Consider the following 12,805-nt stretch of genomic DNA (forward strand, 5'->3'; position numbering starts at 1 on the left):
TTAAGCACAAAGAAAGTTATTATAGATAGTGCAGAGCTTTTTTGTGTTTGTTTTAATATCTTAATGTATTTGCATTTAGCAACAATTTTACATAATTACATAGCGAAAGATAGGCAATGGGATTTTGAAGGTGCGTAAAAACAATCCAAATAATATTTAAAAAAAAAAGAAGTCTTACAATTTTTAGAAATGGGGGTGCATTTGGATGTACCTTGTTTGGTTTTAATAAATGTGTTTTTAATAAATGTAAAATTACATTTGATACAGTTACAGCAGACTTGGCAATCACAACATGCTTGACTGTTTCCTGCAGTGCACAGATGATGCTTCCCAACATGTTTTGCCCATCCTGGGCTTCCTCAGGGAAAAGAAAAGGCTATCCGCAATACAGTCTACAATTAAATAAAAAAACATTAATCAATCACATACAATTATACAATATACATCCAGCTATAATGCTTCAATTTATATATCCAATAAATTAACTATCCAGAAGATTATGAGCTCCCACTTACTGTTGAGACTATATTGCTAATATGCAGTAGTTCATTAGAAAAAAAACAAATAGATGGTGAATCGAAAGCACAGGCGTCCGTGTGATTGCAGAAGGTGCATAAGGAACCGAATTCTACCAAGACAAGATATACGCATGTAACCATCAACAATTTAGAAAAAAAAAGAGGAAGGGTATAGTAACATTAATCACTTACGAAAAAAGGGGGAGGGGAGATTATTAACAGCAGATACTCATTGCAGGATATCAAAGGTCTCCCTCATTCACAAAGACTCCACACTAATAAAGAAAAAAAAGAAGAAAAAATGCTCACAAAGGATATATTATAAAATCATATCAGTAGATATTGACTCAACAAAACATAACAAGATCAGCCTCACCAAGCATTAAGTCCACAAAGATGTGGAGGTTGAACAGCCTCAATATGTTAGAGATCACCCATGTGGCCAAAATACCATCTCCATTCTAATCAGCCCTTAAATACCTTCCACCCGGCTGACGTATGACATCATTGGTCGGGTACAGACGTCCGGTGTGTCACTGCGCATGTGTGGATGTCAATTTTACATAGGTTTTTAGCAACTCTGAAGAAGAATTCCATTTAAACTAGTGGTGCACCGAAATTAAAATTCTGGTGCCAAAACTGAAAACGAAAATTCAAAATGCACTTGGCAGAAAACCGAGACCGAAACCGAAATGCGCAGATTTTAAAAATTAATATATATTTTTGGAAAAAAATACACTTTGATTAAAAAAAAAAACAAACAATATATACCCCAATTTTTTGTAAAATATGAAAGAGAATGTTATGGCGAGTAAATAGATACTCAACATGTGTCACTTTAAAATTGCGCATGCTCATGGAATGGCGTGAAACTAGGGTACTTAAAAATCTCCATGGGTGATGCTTTCAAAATTTTTACAGGTTAACATTGTAAAGTTACAGAGGAGGTCTAGTGCTAGAATTATTGCTCTTGCTCTGACATTCGTGGTGATACCTCACGTGTGTGGTTTGAACACCATTTACATATGTGGGCATGGCCTACGTATGCATTCACCACTACGTGCGAGCACAGGGAGACGGGGACACTTTAAACTTATTTTTTAAATTAATTAATTTATTTGCACTATCCCTTTAAAAAAAAATTTAATCACTTTTATTCCTATCACAAGGAATGCATGCATCCCTTGTGATAGAAATAATTAGTGCAGGTCCTCTTTATGGAGATATATGGGGTCAATAACACCCCACATCTCTCCTCTGTAATGTAAATCATTGGCCGTAACGGGAAGTGACATCGTTCTCTGGTCCTCCAAAGGCATAGAGATGAGTGGCAGCCATCTTTCCTTCACTCATCTCTATGCTCAGTGTGGGGATCGATTGTTTTTCAGGTAAGACTGAGAACTACCGAGCGGCGGCCGGTGGCGGCAGTGGCGGGCTGGTGGTGGCGAGGGGCAGGGTTTTTTCAGCACCTGTATCGGTGCTTTTTTTTATTTTGGCCAAAGGCTGAAAGGAGTGTTTTCGGCCGAAACGTTTCGGCCACCGAAATTTTGGTGCATCCCAAATTTAAACATCAATATTGTAGCAGATTGTAATTTATCAGTTCTGCCACCAGAAGGCTTGCTGTTAAATTCAGTAACTGCATGCGTTACATGTATCTTTCTTATTGCTGGATTTACTTGTTGTACTAATGTGATTCTTTTTTTTTAAAAAGCATGATGCACTCAATAATGCAATGTTCTAATAATAATTATTTATGTACTGTAATATACAGTAAATATATATAGAGGAAAGGTTTTATTTTGCATTTTGATGTGTGATTTTTCTGTTGCTGGTACAATTGATTGTTTTGGTGAAGACCGGCTGAATCAGGACCTGAGGTGTAGCTATGGAACGTGGAGCCTATTCTCACCTGGAGTGGCAAGTGGTATCTTTAATATCCCATAGTAGATGTCTCTAAACTACAAATTAAACAAGACCCATAGGCTTATTGTGCTTCTACACTATGTACAAGTTTCTGTCCATATAAATGATAAATAATGCATTTGGTGGGCAAATATATGTCTGGTTCCTGCAGTTAGGGGGAATGGGGTTAATACTAATTAATGATGGGGAAGACAAAATAAAAGCGTTCTATTAGGCAGACAGACACATATTTTGGATTTACATTTGCATAACTAGCAAGGCTTTCTGACTCCTCCTGTATTGAATTGTATTGTAACTGTACTGTCTGACCTCATATTGTAAAGCACTGCGCAAACTGTTGGTGCTATATAAGTCCTGATTAATACAAATAATAATAACTGTACCTGCCATCTTAAAAATGAGAAATAGGTCCATTGTTTTTTGAAATTGTGTTTGAAGTTGAAATATACAATAAATGCCATCTGTTTTAGGAAAGCATATGCAATGCTTAGTACAAAGAGCTTTTCAGTTCTTTTTGGATCACCACACCGTAAATGTACTAGTTATTCTAGCTGGATTTGAAATTAAATGTTCATGGGGTTTGAGTTTTACATTGGATGTCTCTTATTTTTATAAGTGACTTAGCTTTCTTATTCCCTTGTGCTAAGCAGACAAGATGGTTATTTTAGGTAAAGGAAATGTACGGTGTTTTAATATACATGTATTTAACTCATTTGCTGAAAAAGCCTGTCATTTAAAGAGTTGAACTGCTGTTGCTGAAATTTCACACTGAATGAACCACGGCAGTAACTCTCCCTCCCTGCCTCCTCTCTCTCTCCCTGTGCTCTGTATGACTCCATACTGGCTTTCAATACTAAGACCTACAGTCTCAAAACAAAACTAATTCTGCTCTTTCTTTATAAAAACATGATAAAAATAATTACAAAAACAAAAAAAAGTTTGAAAAATGTTAACTATTTACTGTGTGACTATTATATAGCAGTGTTTTTCTTATTTTTTATTTTTACTTTGATGCTTTTGGTACAATGTATTTGCATATTGATAGGAGGCAAGACTTTGAAGAATATAAATAACCTAAGGGTGACCTGTCACTCCTTTGGAGAAATGGCACAGTTCTTAGTTGGATTAGTTAAGTTTTTGTGTAAAGACTTTATATTATCACATGATATTTTCAATAAGAATGTGAATAGTTATATCCCCAAATCCAGCAGTCACCATCCCTGATGACTAAATGGTATTCCTAAGTGGCAATTTATGCGCATCAAAAGAAATTGTGATTGCATTATAGATTATGATTAACATAGCAAGGTAACAATGGATGGGTTTGTAGATAAAGGATATAAGAGGAAAGCTTTGGAAAAGAGTAGACAAGTAGTACGAAAAATAGGTAGGAAACAGATTTTAAAGGCCTGGAATAAAAAAAGCTGTCAGTCAAGAACTGGTGTTAATATTTGATTATAAGTGCCAATATAAACACATAGAAAAAAAAATATTAAAAAACACTGGCCTTCACTAAGATAAAACCCTTGCTAAAGTGCTGCCTAGAAATCACAGATTAATTTACAGAAAGACACTCAGATTAATTACATGTTTAGTTCATAATGTCATCAATCCCTCAGAAAAGACTATTACCTTTTTGGATAGTGTAGGTTTTCTATAGATGTAAGAGATGTGGACCATGTAAAAGTGGTAGGAGTCAAGAGAGGATACTGTTACAGTTTTCATCTAATTATGATCATAAAATGTATGACATTAGAACATGTTACTTATGTCCTAGAGTGTCCATGTGGGTTGCAATATGTGGGTTTAACAATGAGAAAATTATCTGTTAGAATTAATGAGCATATTTAAAACATTAGAAAGGGATTTAAAAACATAGTGTTTCTAAACAATTTCATGACTGCCACATTTGTGACCCTAGGGAATTGATTTTTTATGGTATAGACTGGATTTTTAGCAAGTGGAGAGAATATGATCTTAAAAAGTACATTTCAAAAAATGTTGCCCAGGGGATTTATAATCTAAACACTCTAACATCAAATGGCTTAAACGTAGAAATAGATTTAAATTGTTTTTAAATAATTATTGAGAATTAAAATAGATTTTATTTATTTTAATTTTATTTAATTTTAATGTATTTCAGGAATTGTTTTAATAGTAGAATAAAGAATATGTAATTTTAATTTTAACCACAAGATGGCAGTAAGGAGTTAAGAATGCTCAATAGCTAGATAATGTATTGTAGAAGGATCGCTAATTAACCACAAGATGGCGAAATATAGTTAAGGTGTATTATTGAAGTGTATAGGCCTCTATTGACTCCTTGGTAATAGATGAGAGTATAAATAGAAACACCAATGGGAGTGCTCTTATCCCCTGATTATGTCATAACAAAAGGTATTGGACAGAGCCTTGTTAACTACGTCACATCCATTTACGTCACTTCCGGAGCAATCGAACGCCATCTTGGAAATCAAGCAAGGAACATATAGAACCCTGAGAGCTGTATCCTAAAAATGTATATGTTGGTGCATTTGACTGTTTTTAATAAAAAGGAGTATTACACTATTGGGAAATCAAGTAAGGAACATATAGAACCCTGAGAGCTGTATCCTAAAAATGTATATGTTGGTACATTGGACTGTTTTTAATAAAAAGGAGTATTACACTATTGGGAGTCCTCTCTTTATGGTGGAACTGCCCGGTTCAGAACTTCTTATGTATGTAAGGGTTCGCATGAGATTTGGTGAGGGGCACCCACTAAGGGGTGGTAGAAGGTGAAGCATGAGCACTAAGTGATTGTGGAGTAAGTCACTGGTTTCAAGAGCACTTTATTAAAATCACAATTATATGCATTTCAAGAGCACTTTATTTTAATGAACACTGTATTGTCATTATGGCCATATGCACTTTTAATATACTATGACATTCTTGAAAGATATACATGAAGGTATATATTTGGTGTACATTACAGTATTGCACTTTAGGATTATTGCACTTAATGTTTTTGTATGTTTGTAAAGAGGTACACATATGAGGAGTTTATTTAATGTGTATGGTTTTGGATATTTAATTTAAAAGTGCAGCATCAATTTTGGTTAAAATTTCATGCATTATCACCCCAAAGGGGTAATAAGAGGGTGCTTAGAAGCTAAATTGAGATTGGAAGTTAAACAATAAGCAAAAGTTTTGTGATTTTTCATGCTTAAATGAATGTTAGTGCTAACAAACAAAATATAATATATTAGTAACAACCAATTTTTGTAAAATATAAAATATGATGTTACGTCAAGAAGGGCCCTTACGAGCACTGTAAAAGTGATCCGGCTGCTGTATCAGATCACTTTTATAGGAAACTGATTGCCAGCTTTCTAAAATGGGATTAGGAAAGAGGCGGCACCCTCTAAGTGCAGTATGAAAGCCTATTAATGGCTAAAGAGTGTAGTAATACAGACCACTCACAAAGCATAAGTAGGTTTGCGCTTGTAAATTAATAAGCATCCGCTGTAGTGAAAGAGTGTAAAGCCTCTGGATGCATGGTGGTCACTGGCATCTGGTGGTGGTGCTGGTGGCTTCTAGCATGTGCTACTAGTTCACTTCCAGTCATATGATAGTGGGGGTTGGTGCGTGTTCAGAGCATGCGTGCTTGCTCATGTAGTTGTAGCCATGATCCTTGTATAACTGCTTGCTGCCCAGACCGTATATATACAGATGCTGGGCAGCAATTGCTGAAAAGCTACTTTAAGTTTACCTGTTTTTTTCTAAAGTCCAACTTCTTTTTGTACCAATATACTATAGGTATACTACACACCCTACTCCTGCCCAATGTTTGTCTTCCAGGAGAGTGCTCCTGCCCATCTGTCCACTACTTCGGTTTAGCCCATTGCTGCAGTGCTTTCTAAAACCTGCTCACATCGATCCCACCTACAGCTTTACTATAGCACTGTTCCATAATTTATATCCCACCCACATCTGTAGCTACATGGTTCTCCAATGAAGCCATTTTCAGTGAGCACCATTCTCCCTCAACACAGAAATACAGAGCAAGTAACCTCTTCTGCTGATGTATGATTTTGTACCTCTCATTTCTCCTGCATAGATCGTTCATATGGCAGAGTATGTATACTGGAGCAGGAGAATAAGCTAACAATAGCATAACAGGCGATCTGAACCAGATGTGCAGTTTTGAAAGCAGGAGACCTGAGTCCCTGGAAGTCTATAATACACCATAATACATGTGCCCATGGGGGGGGCGGGGTAGGACAGAGAGAGAGAGAGAGAGAGAGAGAGAGAGAGATAGAGAAGAGGGACAGCAGAGAGTAGAGAGAGAGGAGACACAGCACAGCTCAATGCTTCCACTAGGAGAATTAGGCAGTCGACTAAGGCATACTCTCTGCTATGGCCTGATCTAGGGGGGTTTCAGGCAGTTCCCACACAGGCTGGTCTTTCCATAGATGCTGTGGCAAGCTGCTCAATGCCTTCCTCCATCCCTGGATTCATGAATGGGACAAGGGTTGAGCAGCCTGGGGCAAAATACTCTAGCACCAGCCCTGGTAAAGAATATATATATATATTTGTATATATATATATATATTGGAACGCCTGCCTTTACATGCACATGAACAATAATGGCATCCCAGTCCCTAGGGTTCAATAATGAGTTGGCCCACCCTTTGCAGTTATAACAGCGTCAACTCTTCTGGGAAGGCTGTCCACAAGGTTTAGGAGTGTGTCTATGGGAATGCATGACAATTCTTCCAGAAGCGTATTTTTGAGTTCAGGCACTGATGTCAGATGAGAAGGCCCTGCTTGCAGTCTCTGCTCTAATTAATCCCAAAGATGTTCTATCGGGTTGAGGGCATGACTCTGTGCAGACCACTCAAGTTCTTCCACCGCAAACTTGCTCATCCATGGCTTTATGGACCTTGCTTTGTGCACCGGTGTGCAGTCATATTGGAACAGGATGGAGCCATCCCCAAACTGTTCCCACAAAGTTGGGAGCATGAAATTGTCCAAAATGTCTTGGTATGCTGCCACCATAAGAGTTCCCTTCACTGGAACTAAAGGGCCAAGCCCAACCCCTGCAAAACAACCCCACACCATAATTCCCCCTCCACCAAACTTTACACTTGGCACAATGCAGTCAATCAAGTACCATTCTCCTGGCAACTGCCAAACCCAGACATGTCCATTGGATTGTCAGACAGAGAAGCATGATTTCTCACTGAATGGAACATGTCTCCACTGCTCTAGAGTCCAGTGGCAGCGTGCTTTATACCACTGCATTCTAAACTTTGCATTGCATTTGGTGATGTAAGGCTTGGATGCAGCTGCTCGGCCATGGAAACTCATTCCATGAAGCTCTCTACACACTGTTGTTGTGCTAATCTAAAGGCCACATGAAATTTGGAGGTCTTTAGCTATTGACTCTGCAGACAGTTGGCGACTTCTGCGTACTATTCACTTCAGCATGCGCTGACCCCACTCTGTCATTTCTACCAGTTCATGGCTGAGTTGCTGTTGTTCCCAGTTGCTTCCACGTTATAATACCACTAAGAATTGACTGTGGAATATTTAGTAAGGAAATTTGACGGATGGACTTATTGCACAGGTGGCAGCATATCACGATACTACGCTTGAATTCAGAGAAGAGGGAGAGTACAAAGAAAGAGAGAAGAGACAGCAGAGAGTAAAGAGAGAGAGAAAAAGGGAAGAGATAACAGAGAGTACAGAGAGAGGAAGACAGCAGACATTAAAGGGAGAGTACTGAGAAAGAAAGAAAAGACAGCAGAGAGTACAAACAGAGAGAGAAAAAGAGAGGAGAGACAGCAGAGAATACAAAGAGGAGAGACAGCAGAGACAGAGAGAAAGAAAGAGAGAGAAGAGAGACAGCAGATAGAGAGAGAGAGGGGGGGGGAGACAGCAGAGAGTACAAATATAGAGAAAGAGAGGGGAAGAACATTGGAGAGTACAGAGAGAGAGAGAGGACAGATGGCAGAGAGTACAGAGAGAGGAGAGAAAGCAGAGAGTACAGCGAGAGAGAGGAGAGACAGCAGAGTGCACAGAGAGGGAGCAGAGAGTACAGAGAGTGAGGAGAGACATCAGAGAGTACAGAGAGAGAGAGAGAGAGGGGGGGACAGCAGAGAGTACAGAGAGAGTTGTGAGACAGCAGAGAGTATAGAGAGAGAGAGAGAGAGGAGAGACATCAGAGAGTACAGAGAGAGAGAGGGGGGGAAGACATCAGAGAGTAGAGAGAGAGAGGATAGATGCAGCAGAGAGTACAGAGAGAGAGGAGATACAGCAGAAAGTACAGAGAGATAGAGAGGAGAGATAGCAGAGAGTACAGAGAGCGAGAAAGAGAGAGGAGAGACATCAGAGAGTACAGAGAGAGATGAGGGACTGCAGAGAGTAGAGAGAGAATGAGAGATAAAGGAGATATAGCGGAGAGTACAAAGAGAGAGAAAGAGAGAGGAGATATATCAGAGAGTACAGAGAGAGAGGACAGAGATATCAGAGAGTACAGAGAGAGAGGAGAGACATCAGTGAGTACAGAGAGAGACAGAGGGAGAGAGAGAGGAGATATCGGAGAGTACAGAGAGAGATAGACATCAGAGAGTATAGAGAGAGAAGAGAGACAGCAGAGAGTACAGAGAGATAGACATCAGAGAGTACAGAGAGAGAGGAGAGACAGCATAGAGTACAGAGAGAGATGGCAGAGAGTACACAGAGAGAGGAGAGACAGCAGAGAGTAGAGAGAGAGAGAGAGAAAAAGAGAGAGAGGAGAGATAGCAGAGAGTACAGTGAGAGAAAGAGAGAGGAGAGATAGCAGAGAGTAGAGAGAGAGTGAGAGAGAGAGAGAGAGAGAGAGAGAGAGAGAGACACACACAACTGAGAGTATAGAGAGAGAGGAGAGATAGCAGAGACTACACGGAGAGAGGATAGACAGCAGAGAGTACATAGAGAAATAGAGGAGAGACATCAGAGAGTACAGAGAGAGAGAGAGAGAAGAGAGATACAACAGAGAGTACAGAGATTGAGATGAGAGGCACCAGAGAGTACACAGAGAGAGAGAGAGAAGAGAGATACAGCAGAGAGTACAGAGAGAGAGGAGAGACATCAGAGAGTAGAGAGAGAGAGAGAAGAGAGATACAACAGAGAGTACAGAGATTGAGATGAGAGGCACCAGAGAGTACACAGAGAGAGAGAGAAGAGAGATACAGCAGAGAGTACAGAGAGAGAGGAGAGACAACAGAGAGTACAGAGAGAGAACGAGAGTGGAGAGATATTACAGAGTATAGAGAGAGGAGAGATAGCAGAGAGTAAAGAGAGAGAGGAGAGACAGCAGATAGTACAGAGAGAGGGGGGAGACATCGGAGAGTACAGAGAGAGAGAGAGAGAGAGAGAGAGAGAGAGAGAGAGAGAGAGAGAGATACAGCAGAGAGTACAGAGAGAGAGGAGAGATAGCAGAGAGTACACGGAGAGAAGATAGACAGCAGAGAGTACAGAGAGAGAGAGAGAGATATAGCAGAGAGTACAGAGAGAGAGAAAGAGAGAGGATAGACAGCAGAGAGTACATAGAGAAAAAGAGAGAGGGGGGGTGGAGATAGCAGAGAGTACAGAGAGGGAGAGACATCAGAGAGTACAGAAAGAGAGAGAAGAGAGATACAGCAGAGAGTACAGAGAGAGACACATCAGAGAGCACAGGGAGAAGAGAGAGAAGACAGATACAGCAGAGAGTACAGAGAGAGGGGGGGATAGCAGAGAGTACAGAGAGGGAGAGACATCAGAGAGTACAAAGAGAGAGACAGAAGAGAGATACAGCAGAGAGTACAGAGAGAGAGACATCAGAGAGTACAGAGAGAAGAGAGGAGAGACAGCAGAGAGTACAGAGAGAGAACGAGAGAGGAGGGACATTACAGAGTACAGAGAGAGGAGAGATAGTGGAGAGTACAGAGAGAGAGGAGAAACAGCAGAGAGTACAGAGAGAGAAAGAGAGAGGAGACATCAGAGAGTACAGAGAGAGGAGATATAGCAGAGAGTACAGAGAGCGAGGAGAGATAGCAGAAAGTACAGAGAGAGATGACAGACATCAGAGAGTACAGAGAGAGGGAGAGAGGAGAGATAGCAGAGAGTACAGAGAGAGATGAGAGACATCAGAGAGTACAGAGAGAGAGAGAGAGAGAGAGGAGATATAGCAGAGAGTACAGAGAGAGATGACAGACATCAGAGAGTACAGAGAGAGAGGAGAGATAGCAGAGAGTATAGAGAGAGAGAGGAGAGACAGCAGAGAGTAAAGAGAGAGAGGAGAGACAGCAGAAAGTACAGAGAGAGAGCGAGGAACGACAGCAGAGAGTACAGAGGGGGGGGTAGATATAGCAGAGAGTACACAGAGAGAGAGAGAGAGGAGAGAAAGCAGAAAGTACAGGGAGAGAGAGGAGAGAGGAGAGACATCAGTGAGTACAGAGAGAGAGAGGAGAGATTTTAGAGAGTACAAAAAGAGAGGAGAGATATCAGAGAGTACAGAGAGAGAGAGGGGAGAGATATCAGAGAGAAAGGAGAGACAGCAGAGAGTACAGAGAGAGATATACAACAGAGAGTACAGAGAGAGAAGAGAGGCAGCAGAGAGTACAGAGAGAGAGGAGAGACAGCAAAGAGTACAGAGAGAGAGAGAGAGAGAGAGAGAGAGAGAGAGATATGGAAGAGAGTGCACAGAGAGAGAGAGAGGAGAGACAGCAGAGAGGAGAGAGAGCAGATAGCAGAGAGTACAGTAAGAGAAAAAGAGAGGAGAGATATCAGAGAGGAGAGAGAGAGAGAGAAAGGGGGGGGGCATCGAAGAGAGAGAGAGAGGGGGGGAGAGATGGCAGAGAGTACACAGAGATAGGAGAGACAGCAGAGAGGAGAGAGAGAGAGAGAGAGAGAGAGAGAGAGGAGAAATATCAGAGAGTACAGTGAGAGAAAGAGAGAGGAGAGATAGCAGAGAGTACAGAGAGAGAGAGGGGGGGGTGCATCAGAGAGTACACAGAGAGAGAGAGAGATACAACAGAGAGTACAGAGAGAGGGGGGGGAAGCACAGAGTACACAGAGAGATGATAGACAGCAGAGAGTACAGAGAGAGAGGAGAGACAGCAAAGAGTACAGAGAGAGAGATGGAAGAGAGTGCACAGAGAGAGGAGAGACAGCAGAGAGGAGAGAGAGAGAGCAGATAGCGGAGAGTACAGTGAGAGAAAAAGTGAGGAGAGATATCAGAGATTACAGAGAGAGAGAGAGGGGGGCATCGGAGAGAGAGAGAGGGGGGGGGGTGGCAGAGTACACAGAGAGAGGAGAGACAGCAGAGAGGAGAGAGAGAGAGAGAGGAGAGATAGCAGAGAGTACAGTGAGAGAAAGAGAGAGGAGAGATAGCAGAGAGTACATAGAGAGAGGGGGCGCATCAGAGAGTACAGAGACAGAGAGATACGACAGAGAATACAGAGATAGAGTACAGAGAGAGGGGGGAGAGACAGCAGAGAGTACACAGAGAGAGGATAGACAGCAGAGAGTACAGAGAGAGAGAGAGAGGAGAGAGAGAGAGAGAGAGAGAGAGAGAGAGAGAGAGAGATAGCAGCGAGTACAGAGAGAGAAAGAGAGGGGGTGGACAGCAGAGAGTACAGAGAGAGAGGAGAGACATCAGAGAGTACAGAGAGAGAGAAGAGAGATACAGCAGAGAGTACAGAGAGAGAGAGAGGAGAGAGAGAGGGAGAGAGAGAGAGGGAGAGAGAGTACAGAGAGAGAAAGGAGAGAAAGCAGAGAGTACAGAGAGAGAACGAGAGAGGAGAGATATTACAGGGTACAGAGAGAGGAGAGATAGCAGAGAGTACAGAGAGAGAGGAGTGATAGCAGAGAGTACAGAGAAAGAGGAGAGACAGCAGAGAGTACAGAGAGAGAGGTGAGACAGCAGGGAGTAGAGAGAGAGAGGAGAGACATCAGAGAATACAGAGAGAGAGATAGCAGACAGTACAGAGAGAGAGGAGAGACAGCGGAGAGTACAGAGAGAGATAGACAACAGAGAGTACAGAGAGAGAGGTGAGACAACAGAGAGTACAGAGAGAGAGGAGAGACAGCAGAAAATACAGAGAGAGAGAGGTATAGCAGACAGTACAGATAGATATGAGAGACAGAAGAGTAGAGAGAGAGGGGGGGGGCAGATAGCAGAGAGTACAGAGAAAGAGGACAGAGAGCAGAGAGTACAGAGAGAGATAGACAGCAGAGAGTACAGAGAGAGATAGACAGCAGAGAGTACAGAGAGAGTGGTGAGGCAGCAGAAAGTACAGAGAAAGAGGAGAGACAGCAGAGAGCACAGAGAGAGAGAGAGAGAGAGAGAAAGAGAG

At 41.5% G+C, this 12,805-nt stretch overlaps 1 long non-coding RNA gene across 1 annotated transcript in view; it reads right to left on the minus strand.

The window, feature by feature from the left end:
- Positions 1 to 516: 516 nt before the first annotated feature.
- LOC149464746 (uncharacterized) overlaps positions 517 to 12,805 on the minus strand; it is a 57,346-nt gene continuing 45,057 nt past the window's right edge. Inside the window, exons 2-3 of the long non-coding RNA XR_016312307.1 lie at positions 711 to 793; positions 517 to 628 (exon numbers count right to left, since the gene is read on the minus strand). This is a non-coding gene — a long non-coding RNA (uncharacterized LOC149464746). The remainder of the gene's footprint in view (positions 629 to 710; positions 794 to 12,805) is intronic.

The sequence above is a fragment of the Staurois parvus genome, unplaced genomic scaffold, assembly GCF_062004578.1.
Source record: "Staurois parvus isolate SC_StPar_1 unplaced genomic scaffold, SC_StPar_1.0 ptg000147l, whole genome shotgun sequence".
Classification (NCBI taxonomy): Eukaryota; Metazoa; Chordata; class Amphibia; order Anura; family Ranidae; genus Staurois; species Staurois parvus.